The sequence below is a fragment of the Macaca thibetana genome, chromosome 4 (genome assembly GCF_024542745.1).
Source record: "Macaca thibetana thibetana isolate TM-01 chromosome 4, ASM2454274v1, whole genome shotgun sequence".
In the NCBI taxonomy this organism is placed as follows: Eukaryota; Metazoa; Chordata; class Mammalia; order Primates; family Cercopithecidae; genus Macaca; species Macaca thibetana.
The window spans coordinates 18330462-18345602 of NC_065581.1; the positions used below are offsets into that span (position 1 = coordinate 18330462).

The window sequence follows — 15141 nt, forward strand, 5'->3', positions numbered from 1 at the left end:
AGGCTGCTCTCAAACTCCTGACCTCAGGTGATCCACCCGCCTTGGTCTCCCAAAATGCTGGGATTACAGATGTGAGCCACCACACCTGGCCTTCCTTTTTTTTTTGAGACAAGTTCTTCCTCTGTCACCCAGGCTGGAGTGTAGTGAGGTGATCATGGCTCATTGCAGCCTCAACCTCCCAGTCTCAAGCAATCCTCCCACCTCAATCCTCTCACCCAGCTCTCAGCTACAGGTGTATGCCACCAGGCTGGGCTGATTTTTAATTTTTTTTTTTTTTTGTAGAGATGAAGTCTCATTATATTGCCTATGCTTGTCTTGAACTCCTGGCCCTAAGCAATCTTTTTGCCTCAGCCTCCCAAAGTACTGGAATTACAGGCGTGAGCCACTGCACCCAACTTCTGTCTTACCACTAATTCCCTCTTTCTCAGGGTGATTTATTGGCTCATGAGCCTTATCATTTTTGACTGTAAGTTCATCAACAAGTTCCACATGTTCTGGGGTGGAGCGGTGTTCCTGTGAGGCAGTTTTATATTTCGTTTGTCAAGGCCTGCATGTTTTCTTAGTTTTGGACCTGGTTTCCAATCCTGTGTAGTTAAGGTGCACTTGAGATCCTTTCATCTACCTTGAACAGGCTTAAATGTCTAATTAATCATGAGTGATTCTTTTTCCATGTGTAGTCCAGTGCAAGTGGCAAGCTTTTGTACTGCTTCCCTCTTGAGAGGAAGGTGGTTTTCTTTTTTTCTATTCCTTCCTCCTTTCTGACTTTATATATCAAAGTAAGAAAAAAAAATATGTATATGTACATATATATACACACACATATACATAGACACACATACACATATGCATAGACACACATATAAACATAGACACACACACACACACACACACATATATATATATGTTTTCTTTATAGTTTACATTTTTTTAGACATGGGGGTCTTGCTGTGTTGCCGAGGCTGGTTTCAAATTCCTGGCCTCAAGAGATCCTCCTGTCTCATCCTCCCAAAGTGCTGAGATTACAGATGTGAGCCACCATGTCCAGTCTATTATTTATATAAGGTGTTTGATTTCAGCTCCATGTGGTAGATAAATGCCACACTGGAAAGTGAGTATCCTATTGTCATATTTCTACTAGGTCTTCATTCCTACTCAACATTGTGGGTTTTGAGTTTATTTTCTGTTTCTGAGGGATTGCCCTTTCTAGCTTTCTGCCCAGCTATGCATTTAAAAGTATTTTGTTGGCCAAGCGTGGTGGCTTACGCCTGTAATCCCAGCACTTTGGGAAGCCGAGGCGGGTGGATCACCTGAGGTCAGGAGTTCAAGACCAGCCTGGCCAACATGGTGAAACCCCGCCTCTACTAAAAATACAAAAATTAGCTGGGTATGGTGGCACACGCCTGTAATCCCAGCTACTTGGGAGGCTGAGGCAGGAGAATCACTTGAACCTGGGAGGTGGAGGTTGCAGTGAGCTGAGATCGCACCACTATACTCGAGTCTCACTCTGTTACACACAAAAAAAGAAGAAAATTGTGGAACTTTGAGCAGACTTAGGACTATTGGTAGACAGAGGTGTTGAGTTTTAGGCAACAGACATTAAGTGAGCTGGGTGATCTTCATTGTTAGGGTGTGGTTAAGAGTCGAAGACACGACAGAAATTTTAACTTTCAAAGAGGCCTTGTAGAGGTGTCAGTGAAAACTCTCTGCCAAAGACCATCCCCTTTTCTAAACATGAAATGTGTGAAATACCATACGGATCCAATAGTAAAGCCTTCTCAACAGTTGTTCAGAAGATGGCAACCATTGTGTTTCTTCTTTCACTGCAATGCCGCTATGTAATCAATACACTATTATTGCTTACAGAGCCTTATTGATTTAACTCTATAGTGCTCTTTTCTCGTTGGCTCCATTTATTAATATAGACACTGAGAGCTGGAGGGAACTTCAGAAATTTAGAATTTACAAACTAAAGGTGTGTATCAGAATCTTTTTGTGGAACATTTTCAAAATACACACGACACCTTCTGAGTTAGTAGGTCTGGAGTACAGGTGGGTATGTGTGTTTGGAAGAGTTTCCTAGGTAATCTGACAAAGTGTTCTGGTTGGGAATTATTTCTCTAGTCTAACCCCTTAATTGTATAGAGAGTTTACTTGGAAGAAAAATGTTTCTAATTTAAGATTGCCTTCATTAACATAGGTAGTTAGAAAATTTAGGCCTTAATGATTCAATTTCTCCAGTTCTTTCTGAGCTCCTATTTCACCACCATCAAGCTGTAATTTTGTTTCTGACTTAAGAACTTGGAGTTTAGGTAGATCTTTATTTTCAAAACAAATCTCTTTATTTCTATAACGTGATGAATGAACAATGCTCTATACTGTTTTGGGTTTAGAAATTGTGAGAAGCTCTTTAATTATAATAATTCAAGTTAGTTGTAAACAGGTGCAGCAGGGAGATGGCAGACAGACCCACTGGGCCCAACGCTGGAAACCATTCTGAAGTTTTTACAGTGTCTATGGGACAAAGACTTAGCTCTAGCTGGAGTGTGTGTGTGTGTGTGTGTGTGTGTGTGTGTGTGTGTGTGTGTGTATATAGATACATGAGACAGAGTTTCGCTCTTATTTCCCAAGCTGGAGTGCAATGGCGCGATCTCGGCTCACTGCAACCTCTGCCTCCCGGGTTCAAGCAATTCTCCTGCCTCAGCCTCCCGAGTAGCTGGGATTAGAGTCATGTGCCACCACGCCCAGCTAATTTTGTATTTTTAGTAGAGACGGGATTTCTCCATGTTTGTCAGACTGGTCTTGAACTGCCGACCTCAGGTGATCCGCCTGCCTCAGCTTCCCAAAGTGCTGGGATTACAGGCATGAGCCACCGCACCTGGCCGGGAAATAATTTTTCAAGACCGATGAAGTTTATTTTACATTAATGTATATCTGAAGTAATGAATGACATGTACAATTTATGAGCTGGCATCATCTCCCGCCCTGGACACGTTTAATGACTTTTCAAGTCAGATTTTGGAAATATGGTTAACCAGACTTGGGGTTTATGCAAATACAAGTTTACTTTTTCAGATGGGTAAAGCAGGCTTCTGTAGACAATTGGAAAGCAAGAATGTCTGTCCTTTCCTCACGTTGAATATTAGGAAGAAACCCCACAGAGAATCTTAACATTCGTGGAAGAGAAAAGAGTAAACTTTAATCCTGGTTTGGACCATTCACCTCAGTTTATTAGTAGCTAACCAGGCTCTTTTTCACATTGGGCCCCACATTTAGCTTCCTTAACTACACTCGTTGAGACGGGGTCACCCAGGCTGAAGTGCAATGGATCACTCATAGCTCATTGCAGCTTTGAACTCCTGGGGTTAAGTGATTTCGCCTCAGCCTCCTGAGTAGCTGTCACTACAGGTACGCACCACCCATGCCTAGCTGTTGTTTTATTTTGTGTAGAGATTGGGTCTTGATATATTGGCCAGCCGGTCTCAAACTCCTGGACTTAAACGATCCTCCCACATCAGCCTCCCAAACTGCTAGAATTACAGGAATGACCAACGATGCCTGGCCCAGATCAAGACGTTTACTAACATAGGATCTAAATAGAGTGTCTTGGCTTCAAGTGACTTGCTTCACAATCTACCTTTTGTTAGAATGGATTAGGGAGTCATATATCTAATTTCATATTTTCTTTATCAGACAGGAGCTTATACTATTCTCTTTCCATATTATATAAAACCAAGTTTTTTTTTTTCTTTCAAGATCTGCCTAATGATCACGAATAAATAAGAGTGCCCGTATCTCATAAACTGGTTGGACCGAACGACTTTAATTCACATTAAGAGTATGGGCTGATTCCTATAAGGGAAAAGTATAATGCTACATTATTGCTTTGTAGAATTTAGAATTCCCTCAACCCTATAAGAAAAGGGACAAATACAATTATAGATAAATAAATAATGAAAAAATTGTGTATCAAAACATAGTAAAGCACAGTCAGGTCTAGAATGAACAGAGAACTTTTGCTTTGGCTAGAAAAGCTCCTCCTAGATATTGGTGTAAGAGTCTTTGGTGCAAGCCAAACAACATACTATAATTCCTTGAACAAAGTGAGATTTTCTGCTTCTGTGACTATTAAGAAAGTACAATAAAACAAAGCAACAAAACAAAACAAATGCCAACCAAGAAATAATTATTTTTGCATGGTTTTTAGAAATTAAGACTTTTTTTTTTTTTTTTGGAGACGGAGTCTCGCTCTGTTGCTCAGGCTGGAGTGCAGTGGTGCAATTGTGGCTCACCACAACCTCCGCCTCCCAGGTTCAAGTGATTCTCCTGCCTCAGCCTTCTGAGTAGCTAAGACTACAGGCATGTGTCACCCTGCCTGGCTAATTTTTGTATTTTTAGTAGAGACGGGGTTTCACTGTGTTGGCCAGGCTGGTCTTGAACTCCTGACCTTGTGATCCACCTGCCTTGGCCTCCCAAAGTGCTGCGATTACAGGCGTGAGCCATCACGAGCCCGGCCTTTTTTTGTTTTTGTTTTTGAAATGGAGTCTTGCTCTCGTCCAGGCTGGAGTGCAATGACGAGATCTCAGCTCACTGCATCCTCTGCCTCCCGGGTTCAATAGATTCTCCTGCCTCAGCCTCCTGAGTAGCTGGGATTACATGCACCCGCCACCACACCTGGCTAATCTTTTGTATTTTTAGTAGAGACAGGGTTTCACCATGTTGACCAGGCTGGTCTCAAACTCCTGACCTCAAGTGATCTGCCCACCTTGGCCTATCAAATTGCTGGGATTACGGGTGTGAGCCACTGCACCCAGCCTAGTTGTTGCATTTTTAAGAGAAAATATTTAGTATTGCTAATTCAGCAAAGAGTCCTTCTGAATACTCTCATAAATTCATGTAAATTAGGATTGTAGGTCTTTTTTTTTTTTAAACAGAGTCTCGCTTTGTTGCCCAGGCTGGAGTGCAGTGGTGCGATCTCAGCTCACTACAAGCTCCGCCTCCTGGGTTCATGTCATTCTCCTGCCTCAGCCTCCTAAGTAGCTAGGACTACAGGTGCCCTCCACCACACCCGGCTAATTTTTTGTATTTTTAGTAGAGACGGAGTTTCACCATAGCCAGGATGGTCTCAATCTCCTGACCTCATGATCCGCCCTCCTCGGCCTCCCAAAGTGCTGGGATTACAGGCGTGAGCCACTGAGGACTGTAGGTCTTATAAGGCCAGATAGGACCTCAGAAATCATCTAGTCTCACCCATTACATATTTTACAAATGAGGAAACTGATGTGACCTGCCAGGGTCATCAGTTAGCTGGTGGTGGAACAAAGGGTATTGCAGGAGGCTCTTGATTCTTCGTGACATTCTCTTTAGCTTCTTTTGGCTTATGATTTAAAAATTAAGTATTTCATAAACTGTTGAGTATTCAATCAGAGGGGGTCAATATTCAGTTTTTTATGTTTCAGAAATATAGAGTATGATAGTTACGCTGTTCTCCAAATATGTTCCGGCTTTCTGTCTTCTTGTTTCTGTTTTTTGATTTTTAGAGGGTTGGGGTCTCACTCTGTTGCCCAGGCTGAAGTGCGGTGGAGCAGTCATAGCTCACTGCAGCCTTGAACTCTGGGGCTGAAGCCACGCCTGGCTAATTTTTAAATTTTGTAGAGACAGGGATCTTGTTGTGTTGCCTGGGCTAATCTCAAACTCCTGGCCTCAAGTGATCTTCCCTCCTTGGCCTCCCAAAGTGCTGGGATTACAGGCGTGAGCCCCTACCCCCAGCCACTGCTTTCTACTATTGCATTTACTGACCCCATGTGGTTGGATGGCACGTTGTGATCAGTTTGACAGTGATTTGCAAGCAGAAGTGTACGTCACCTCTAAGTTATTTTTTTATTTTTTAAATTGACAAATAAAAATGGTATGTAGTTATGGTATACAACATGACGTTTTGATATGTGTATATATTGTGGAATGGCTAAATCAAGGTAATTAACATACACTGAGTAGGGGTTCTTAATCCATGAAGCTTTCTGGGGATCTGTTTCTGAGTGTTTACTTGCCGCAGCATCCCCTGTTGAACCAGCACGGACATTTGGCATGACTGAGAAAGCCCTTTTTGTTTTAAGCCACTGGGATTTTGGGGTTATTTGTAACCTCAGATTAAGGGTGTTTTCTTAAAAGGAAGACAATGCTTCTAATTTAGGCTTTGGCATTAAAGGGAAATGAATTTAGGCCACACATTTGGCAATTTAGGGCAAAAAAAGTAATACGAAAATTTTTTTGCTTATTGAGGGTGTTTTTTTTTTTGTTTTTTTTTTTGAGGAGGGAAAGTATCTGTAACTGTTATCTTTATTCTCCACTGCAGTTTTTTTGTTTTTTTTGTTTTTTTTAAATCTCCTGTGGTAGTAAACTAAGCATGGAATTACTGTCAAAATCAATCTCAAAATTAAAATTACAACCAGGATTCAGTAAATTAAGAGTCAAGGAATCTGGGTCCTGGTTTTCATCTTGCCACTGCATGACCTTCCATCTATCTGGATCTCAGGACACTCACTTATCTATAAATAGGTGTTGAAACAAATCATCTTGAATATCTTTCTAGCTCTGTTAATCTGTAGTTCCAGGAAATCAAGTAACATGCTGCTAGCTATTTTGGGTTAGGGATCTTAAACACAATTTTAAAATATAAGAACTAAGTCTAAAGGTATCTTGGTATAACAATTTAAAGAGTAATGAATACTTGGATTCATCTGAAACTTGAACTGCCCTGAAACATGATGTTTTGTACCTTCAGGGTTCTATGTCTTCTGTGAGTACTAGCCATGAATTTTAAAATGTACTTTCACTGGGCGCAATGGCTCATGCCTGTAATCCCAGCATTTTGGGAGATCGAGGCGGGCGGATCATGAGATCGGGAGATCGAGACCATCCTGGCTAACACGGTGAAACCCTGTCTCCACTAAAAATACAAAAATTCCCCAGGCGTGGTGGCACGTGCCTGTAGTCCCAGCTACTCAGAAGGCTGAGGCAGGCAGAGCTTGCAGTGAGCCGAGATAGCGCCACTGCACTCCAGCCTGGGCGACAGAGTGAGACTCTGTCTCAAAAAAAAAAAAAGTACTTTCCAGGTTTTTCTGATATTTAAATGTATTTTTATTGTATTTAATAATTGTTTCTTTTTAGTATTCAGAAAACGTTTCCCAAGGATGTCGTGGAACTGTGCCTGTTTTGTTTAACTTGCTTTTTTAGTCTTACCAACATTTTCTTGTAGAGATCTGGATGAGGTTTTTCAGCTTTATCTAAATGTACCTTAGTCTTACTGAGTTCTAAGACTTTGGAAAAATATTGACAGGTTCAACATTAGCCTCTCTCTCTTTTTTTCTTTTGAGACAGCGTCTCACTGTCACCCAGGCTGGAGTGCAGTGGCACCATCATGGCTCACTGAAGCCCTGACCTCCCAAGCTCAAGTAATCCTTCCACCTCAGCCTCCTGAGTAGCTGGGACTACAGGTCCATGCCGCCACACCCAGCTAATTTTTTGTATTTTTTGTAGAGATGAGTTTTTGCCACGTTGCCCAGGCTGGTCTCAAACTCCTGGACTCAAGCGATCCACCAGCCTCGACCTCCCAAAGTGTTGGGATTACAGGCATGAGCCACTGTGCCTGGCCAGCCTCTTTTTTTTTTTTTTTTTTTTGATGGAAGTGCAAAAATGGCTGCATTTAAAGGTTCAGCTGTTAAATATTTCGGAATGTTTTGTTTGCAAATCAATTTTGGCTAGAAGGCTCAAGTGAAAAAACCATTAGGATCAATTGTCATGTGTCCTGATGGTAAAGTGGTATCCCTGGTTTCTTACTCTGGCTTTTTGACTTCTGTCTTCTTAGAACAAAAAGTAAGCCGGCCACAGAGCCACAAAGCCATAGCCCCTGGCCGAAAGGTGCCATCTTAATTATATTAATTTCATTGTTAACAAATTGGTAAAGGGACTAGATGATCTATGGAAGCCAGTCCAGTTGTTTGCTTTTTTGTAGACACTCTTCTGGATTGTTAAGTTTTTGCTTATTAATGTTTTATACTGCAGTTCACTACTAGAGTTAGTGTTGTAGCATCATACTCTTTATCAGATATTGGATGATGAGGAAAGTTGCTCATAATGTTGTCAGTACTCTTGATTATAAAGTATACTTTTCACAGAATCAGAAACTGCCTGAAAATATAAACCTATTCAATTATACTGAGCCTTGTTTTAATTCAATGGCAAATAAAATGCTGTTTATATAAAATTCAATTTTTAAGAAAGCAGAGCGGTGACATTTTGACTGGTGTTACTTATTTTGCATTCCTTTTTTTTAAATTATTGTGTTTTTTTGAGATGGACAGAGTCTTGCTCTTATTGCCCAGGCTGGAGTGCAATGGCTCAATCTCAGCTCACTGCAACCTCTGCCTCCAGGGTTCAACCGATTCTCCTGCCTTAGCTGGGATGACAGGTGCCTGCCACCATGCCCAGCTAATTCTTTGTAAATTTTAGTAGACATAGGGTTTCACCATGTTGGCCAGGCTGTTCTTGAACTCCTGACCTCAGGTGATCCACCCACCTTGGCCTCCCAAAGTGTTGGGATTATAGACGTGAGCCACCGCGTCCAGCCTATTTTGCATTCCTAAAACATTATTTTCATTTTTTGCTTCATCTGAATCTTCCCCCACCCTGCCACCCCCCCGCGTTTTTTTAAGAGACAGATTCTTGCTCTGTCACCCAGGCTGGAGGTCAGTGGTGCCATCATAGCTCACTGTAGCCTTGAATTCCTGGGCTCAAGGGATCCTCCTGCCTCAGCCTTCCGGGTAGTTGGGACTGCAGGTGCATGTCACCACACCTGGACATTTTTTTTTTTTTTTTGCATTTTTTGTAGAGATGAGGTTTTGCTATGCTGCCCAGGCTGCTATCAAACTCCTGGCCTCAAGTGAGCCTCCCGCCCTGGCATCCCAAAGCTCAGAGATAACAGGTGTGAGCTACCACACCCAGTCAGAATCTTAAATGCAAAGGCAGTTTTAGTGTTCTTACCCAAAGAAATAAAAATCACCTAACATGAACACAAACAGTACTCAGCCATAGGAATTCTTATTAAAAATCCTATGTACACCATTCAGTGCCTTAAAAGACTGGAAATGGTTATCTTAGAGATATCATCTTACCATCTTAGACCAGTAATCCTCCTTGCTTTTAAATATTGGCTTGCATATACAAATTATTTATTTCCATAGGTTTTTAGAGAACAGGTGGTATTTGGCTACATGAGTAAGTTCTTTAGTTGTGATTTGTGAGATCTTGGTGCACCCATCACCTGGGCAGTATACAATGAACCCGATTTGTAGTCGTTTTTCCCTCACTCCACTCCCACCCTTTCCCTGAGTCCCCAGAGTCCATTGTATCATTCTTACGCCTTTGCATTCTCATAGCTTAGCTCCTACTTATGCATGAGAACACTCGATCTTTGAAAATATGGAATCCTTCACGAATTTGCGTGTCATCCTTGCGCAAGGGCCATGCTAATCTCCTCTGTATTGTTCCAATTTTAGTATGTGTGCTGCTGAAGCAAGCATGCTAGTGTAGTGTAGTGCAGTGTTGGAGAAGATGATTCAGTGTCTCCAGATTTCAGTTGACTTTGAAGAATGAACAAATCCCCAAGGCCAAGGTAATGTGCTGTAAGCTTTCTGTATATTTGCTAACCAATATACAGATCTTGGGGTCACTGGATAGGTATGAGAGGCATGTGGGGTGAGGTATCTGGCTGACTCATCTATGCCACCACACTCACACAGCACTCAGCTGAGCTAAACCAGAATCTGCATGTCACAACTTGGGTGTCTTACTTGCCAAGGAGTGTGAATGGGGTGGAATGCAATAATGGAGGATGCCCTGAAAAATGGTCTGATTTGATGGTATGCAAGATATGTGCATTTTGCATGACTATTTTCAGCAGAACACTTGCTACTTTAGACATTTAATTTTAGCCTTCTAAAAGCAAGTAATGTTGTTTGCTTGATTTGTTATCATATTCATTTCTCAGACTATTATTCAGGTTCAGTGAATAATATTAAGAAAATCCTAATAATTACATTATTCTGGGCTTTTAATTAATAGACCCACAAGATTTCTCTTAGCAACTACTCACAAAGGGAATCAACTATATTCTTATAGTACTTAACATCTGAGGTAAGTGCAGGTATTTTTCGTTCACATTTGGGAGTTTGTTTTGTTTTTTTTTTTTTGTTTTTTTGAGATGGAGTCTTGTTCTGTCGCCATACTGGAGTACAGTGGCGCAATCTCGGCTCACTGCAACCTCTGCCTCCTGGGTTCAAGTGATTCCTCTGCCTCAGCCTCCTGAGTAGCTGGGATTACAGGCATGCATCACCATGTCTGGCTAAGTTTTTGTATTTTAGTAGAGACGGAGTTTCACCATGTTGGCCAGGATGGTCTCGATCTCCTGACCTCGTGATCTGCCCGCCTTGGCCTCCTAAAGTGTTGGGATTACAGGCGTGAGTCCCCACGCCTGGCCTGGGAGGTTTTACAACATGTGTAAGTAACTGTACCTAGCACACCCTAAGGGAATGTTGACAATAATAGGTCTGATGTTTGGGAAAAAATGTTTGAGCTCATCAAAATAAAAGCAAATAAAAGAACAAGGAAACAATAATTCTTGCATAAGTGTTCCGTTAACTTGTCTATGTTGGGCTCGGATGGCAAAAGCAAGCCACTTCTCCTGGCTGAGTGCTAGCTGCCAGCTTGCATCTGCCGCTGCTGCTAAATGTCAGTTACGCAGAGCCCCTGACCCTTTCCATTTTCAGAACAAGAATAGAACTAATTGTAGCATCAGGATGCAATGCATTCCAAAATATATTTCCTCTGAAGCAGTAATCTCTTCCACATCCTGCAAAGCAACTGAGAAGGACTTTTTTTTTTTTTTTTTTTTTTTTTTTGTCACTGAGAATATTTTTGACATTGGATTTGAAACTCTAAACCTCAAATGAGCTGGAAAAAATAATTCAAAGAATCCAATTTGTATATACTTCAAGTATTTTAATAATGAATCCATGAGACCATCTCCATTCTTTTGCTATGGTGAAATTGTGCTGTGGTAACTTGCGCTTAAAACAAGAAAACCAGTTTTAGAGCGTATTTCCTCATAACAGTAGTTGCCATACTGGTGTTGGATCTGCATCCACATCTGACTCTAGCCCAAATCACAAACTTGGTAAAGTTTGCATCTTTCTTTCTCTCTTCCTTCCCTTCCTTCCTTCCTTCCTTCCTTCCTTCCTTCCTTCCTTCCTTCCTTCCTTTCTCTCTCTCTCTTTCTTTCTTTCCTTTCTTCCTTCCTTCCTTCCTCCTTCCTTCCTTCTTTCTCTCCCTTCCTTCCTTTGTCTTCCTTCCTTCCTTCTTTCCTTCCTTCCTTCCTTCCTTTCTCTGTCTTTCCCTCCCTTCCTCCCTTCCTCCCTTCCTCCCTTCCTTCCTTCCTTCCTTCCTTCCTTCCTTCCTGTCTTTTTTCCTTCCTTCCTTCCTTCCTTCCTTCCTTCCTCCCTTCCTTCCTTCCTCTCTGTCTTTCCCTCCCTCCCTCCCTCCCTCCCTCCCTCCCTCCCTCCCTCCCTTCCTTCCTTCCCTCCTTCCTTTCTTCCTTCCTTCTTTCCTTCCTTCCTTCCTGTCTTTTCCTTCCTTCCTTCCTGTCTTTTCCTTCCTTCCTTCCTTCCTTCCTTCCTTCCTTCCTTCCTTCCTTCCTTCCTTCCTTCCTTCCTTCCTTCTTCCCTTCCTTCTTCCCTTCCCTCCCCTCCCCTCTTTTCTTTCTCTTTCTTTCTAATATAGTCTTGCTCTGTTACCCAGGCTGCAATGCAGTGGTGTTGCAATCACGGCTTACTGAAGCCTTGACCTCTTGGGCTGAAGCAATCCTCCTGCCTCAGCCTCCCAAGTAGTTGAGACTACAGTTACATGCCACCCTGCTTGGCTAATTTGTTTTTGTTTTGTAGAGATGCTGTCTCACTATGTTGTCCAGACTGGTCTTGAATTCCTGGGCTTATGCAATCCTTCCAACTTAGCCTCCCAAAGTTCTGGGATTACAGGTGTAAACCTGTAGGGCATCTCTTTTCTTCATTATGTTTGTTCTTTAAGTTTCTCTCCTGCTCAGAAACCCTTACCCTCATTCCAATCAACTTCCATATTGGACAAAGTTCTTCCTTAACCACATTAAAAAATCTGATCTCAAGATAACTGTACCCCCATGTTTATGGCAGCACTATTCACAGTAGCCAAGATATGGAATCAACCTAAGTGTCCATCACCAGATGAATGGAGAAAGAAAATGTGGTGTATATACACACAATGGAGTACTATTCAGCCATAAAAAAGAACAAAATCCTATAATTCACGGCAACATGGATGAGCCTGGAGGACATTATAAGTGAAATAAGCCAGGCACAGAAAGACAAACATTGCATGTTTTCACTTATATGTGGAAGGTTAAAAAGTTGATCTCATAGAAGTAAAGGGTAGAATAGTCATTTATAGAGGCTGGGTAGGGGAGTGGGGAAGGGGGGAGAGGGAGAGTGGTTAACAATTATAAAATCATCAGGCCAGATGCAGTGGCGCATGCCTGTAATCCCAGCACCTTGGGAGGCTGAGGCAGGAGGATCACTGAAACCCAGGAGTTTGAGATCAGCTTGGGAAAGATGGCAAAACCCTGTCTCTATTAAAAAGTAAATAAATAAGTAAATGCCGAGACCAGCTCGGTCGTGGAGACCCTAACCTGGTGGCGTTAGAGGAATTAAAGACACACACACAGAAATATAGAGTGTGGAGTGGGAAATCAGAGCTGAAAGCCTCGAACAGAGATTTACCCACATATTTATTGACAGTAAGCCAGTGAAAAGCATTATTTCTATAGATTGTAGATTAACTAAAAGTATTCCTTATGGGAATCAAAGGGATGGACTGAAATAAAGGGATGGGTCTGGCTAGTTATCTGAGGCAGGAACATGTCCTTAAGGCACAGATCCCTCATGCTATTGTTTGTGGTTTAAGAATGCCTTTAAGGGGTTTTCCCGCCCCGAGTGGGCCAGGTGTTCCTTGCCCTCATTCCGGTAAACTGACAACCTTCCAGCATGGGTGTCATGGCCAGCGGCACTATTCACAATAGCAAAGACTTGGAATCAACCCAAATGTCCATCAGTGACAGACTGGATTAAGAAAATGTGGCACATATACACCATGGAATACTATGCAGCCATAAAAAAGGATGAGTTTGTGTCCTTTGTAGGGACATGGATGCGGCTGGAAACCATCATTCTCAGCAAACTGTCGCAAGAACAGAAAACCAAACACTGCATGTTCTCACTCATAGGTGGGAACTGAACAATGAGATCACTTGGACTCAGGAAGGGGAACATCACACACCGGGGCCTATCATGGGGAGCAGGGAGGAGGGAGGGATTGCACTGGGAGTTACACCTGATGTAAATGACGAGTTGATGGGTGCTGACGAGTTGATGGGTGCAGCACACCAACATGGCACAAGTATACATATGTAACAAACCTGCACGTTATGCACATGTACCCTAGAACTTAAAGTATAATAATAATAATAAAAGAATATTTTATAATATTAACAACAACAACAAAAAAGCATGTCACAGTGCTGTAGAGATTTTGTTTATGGCCAGTTTTGGGACCAGTTTATGGCCAGATTTGGGAGCCTGTTCCCAACAAGTAAAAAGAAAAAGAAAACAACTGATAGGAGGAATGAATTCTAGTGTTCTATCAGCACTGTAGGATGACTACAGTTAACATTAACTTACTGTATATTTTAAAATGGCTAGAAGGGGCTGCGTGCAGTGGCTCATGCCTGTAATCTCAACACTTTGGGATGCCGAGGCGAGTGGATCACCTGAGGCAGGAGTTCGAGACCAGCCTGGTCAACATGGTAAAACCCTGTCTCTACTAAAAATACAAAAAAATTAGCCAAGTGTGGTGGTGGGCGCTTGTAATCCCAGCTACTCGGGAGGCTGAGGCACGAGAATTGCTTGAACCTAGGAGGCAGAGGTTGCAGTGAGCCAAGATCGCACTACTGCACTCCAGCCTGGGTGACAGAGTGAGACTCCATCTCAAAAAAAGGAAAATAAATAAATAAATAAATAAATAAATGAAATAAAAATAAAACAGCTAGAAGAGAGGATTTTGAATATTTCCAACACAAAGAAATAATAAATGTACGAGGTGATGAATATACTAATTACCCTGAATTGATCATTATAAATTATATACATATATCAAAATACCACTGTGGTTTAAGAATGCCTTTAAGCGGTTTTCCACCCTGAGTGGTCCAGGTGTTCCTTGCCCTCATTCCGGTAGACTGACAACCTTCCAGCGTTGTCACAATATGTACAATTATGTGTCAATTAAAAAATAAATAAAAAGGAAAAATAGCGATAATTACATGGGCAAATAGAGCTTGATAGGGCTGTAAAAAATGTGGTCTTCAGAGGAATGTAAAACTAATACACACAAAGGCGTCATTAACCAATAATAACGAGCAGAAATAGGAAACCTCTAATTTTGATGCCCAGGACTAACTTCTGACAATAGGAAAGTTTTTGTAGTTTTGGCAGGACTTGGATCCACAACACCTGAGTCTAAGTCCTGCTTAGCAACACTCTCAGCACTCCGTCTTTGTCAGCTTCAATTTATATCTATTACTTGGGGGCTGCCGTGATTCTACGAGATAGCAGGTGTTGAAGTGTTTTATAAAACATGAGGCACCCTCACTCTGCCGTGTTTTTAGAAATTGCTTTAAAATCATGCAAGGAACTCCAACTAGGAAGTCAGAGGCCCAGGGTTTAGTCCTGCTTTGCCACTCCCTAACTTCAGAGACCTCAGAAAAATCTTCTAACCATGCCAGGCCTGTTTCTTTGTCATAAAAACCTGCAGGTTAAACCAGAATATCTCTAAAGTTCCTTTCAACGTGAGGCATTTTATGGTGTCATGAATTCAAATTGTTTGCAAAGAAAACACTGTGACATCTAGTTCCAGGAACACAGAAGGTGGCATGAGTTTGAACTAGGAGGTGAGTAGAGGGATAAAAGAGATGGTCATAGTGGAGGAACTGGGGTTTTCCTCCCA

At 41.9% G+C, this 15141-nt stretch overlaps 1 protein-coding gene and 1 non-coding gene across 2 annotated transcripts in view; one reads left to right on the forward strand and one right to left on the reverse strand.

Annotated features, from left to right (window-relative positions):
- The window catches only part of RNF144B (ring finger protein 144B), a 185704-nt gene that overhangs the window by 18334 nt on the left and 152229 nt on the right, over window positions 1-15141 (forward strand). The gene's annotated exons all lie outside the window — the stretch shown is intronic.
- Window positions 9472-9574, reverse strand: LOC126953962 (U6 spliceosomal RNA). The gene has a single exon (XR_007725432.1). It is a non-coding gene; the product is annotated as a U6 spliceosomal RNA (small nuclear RNA).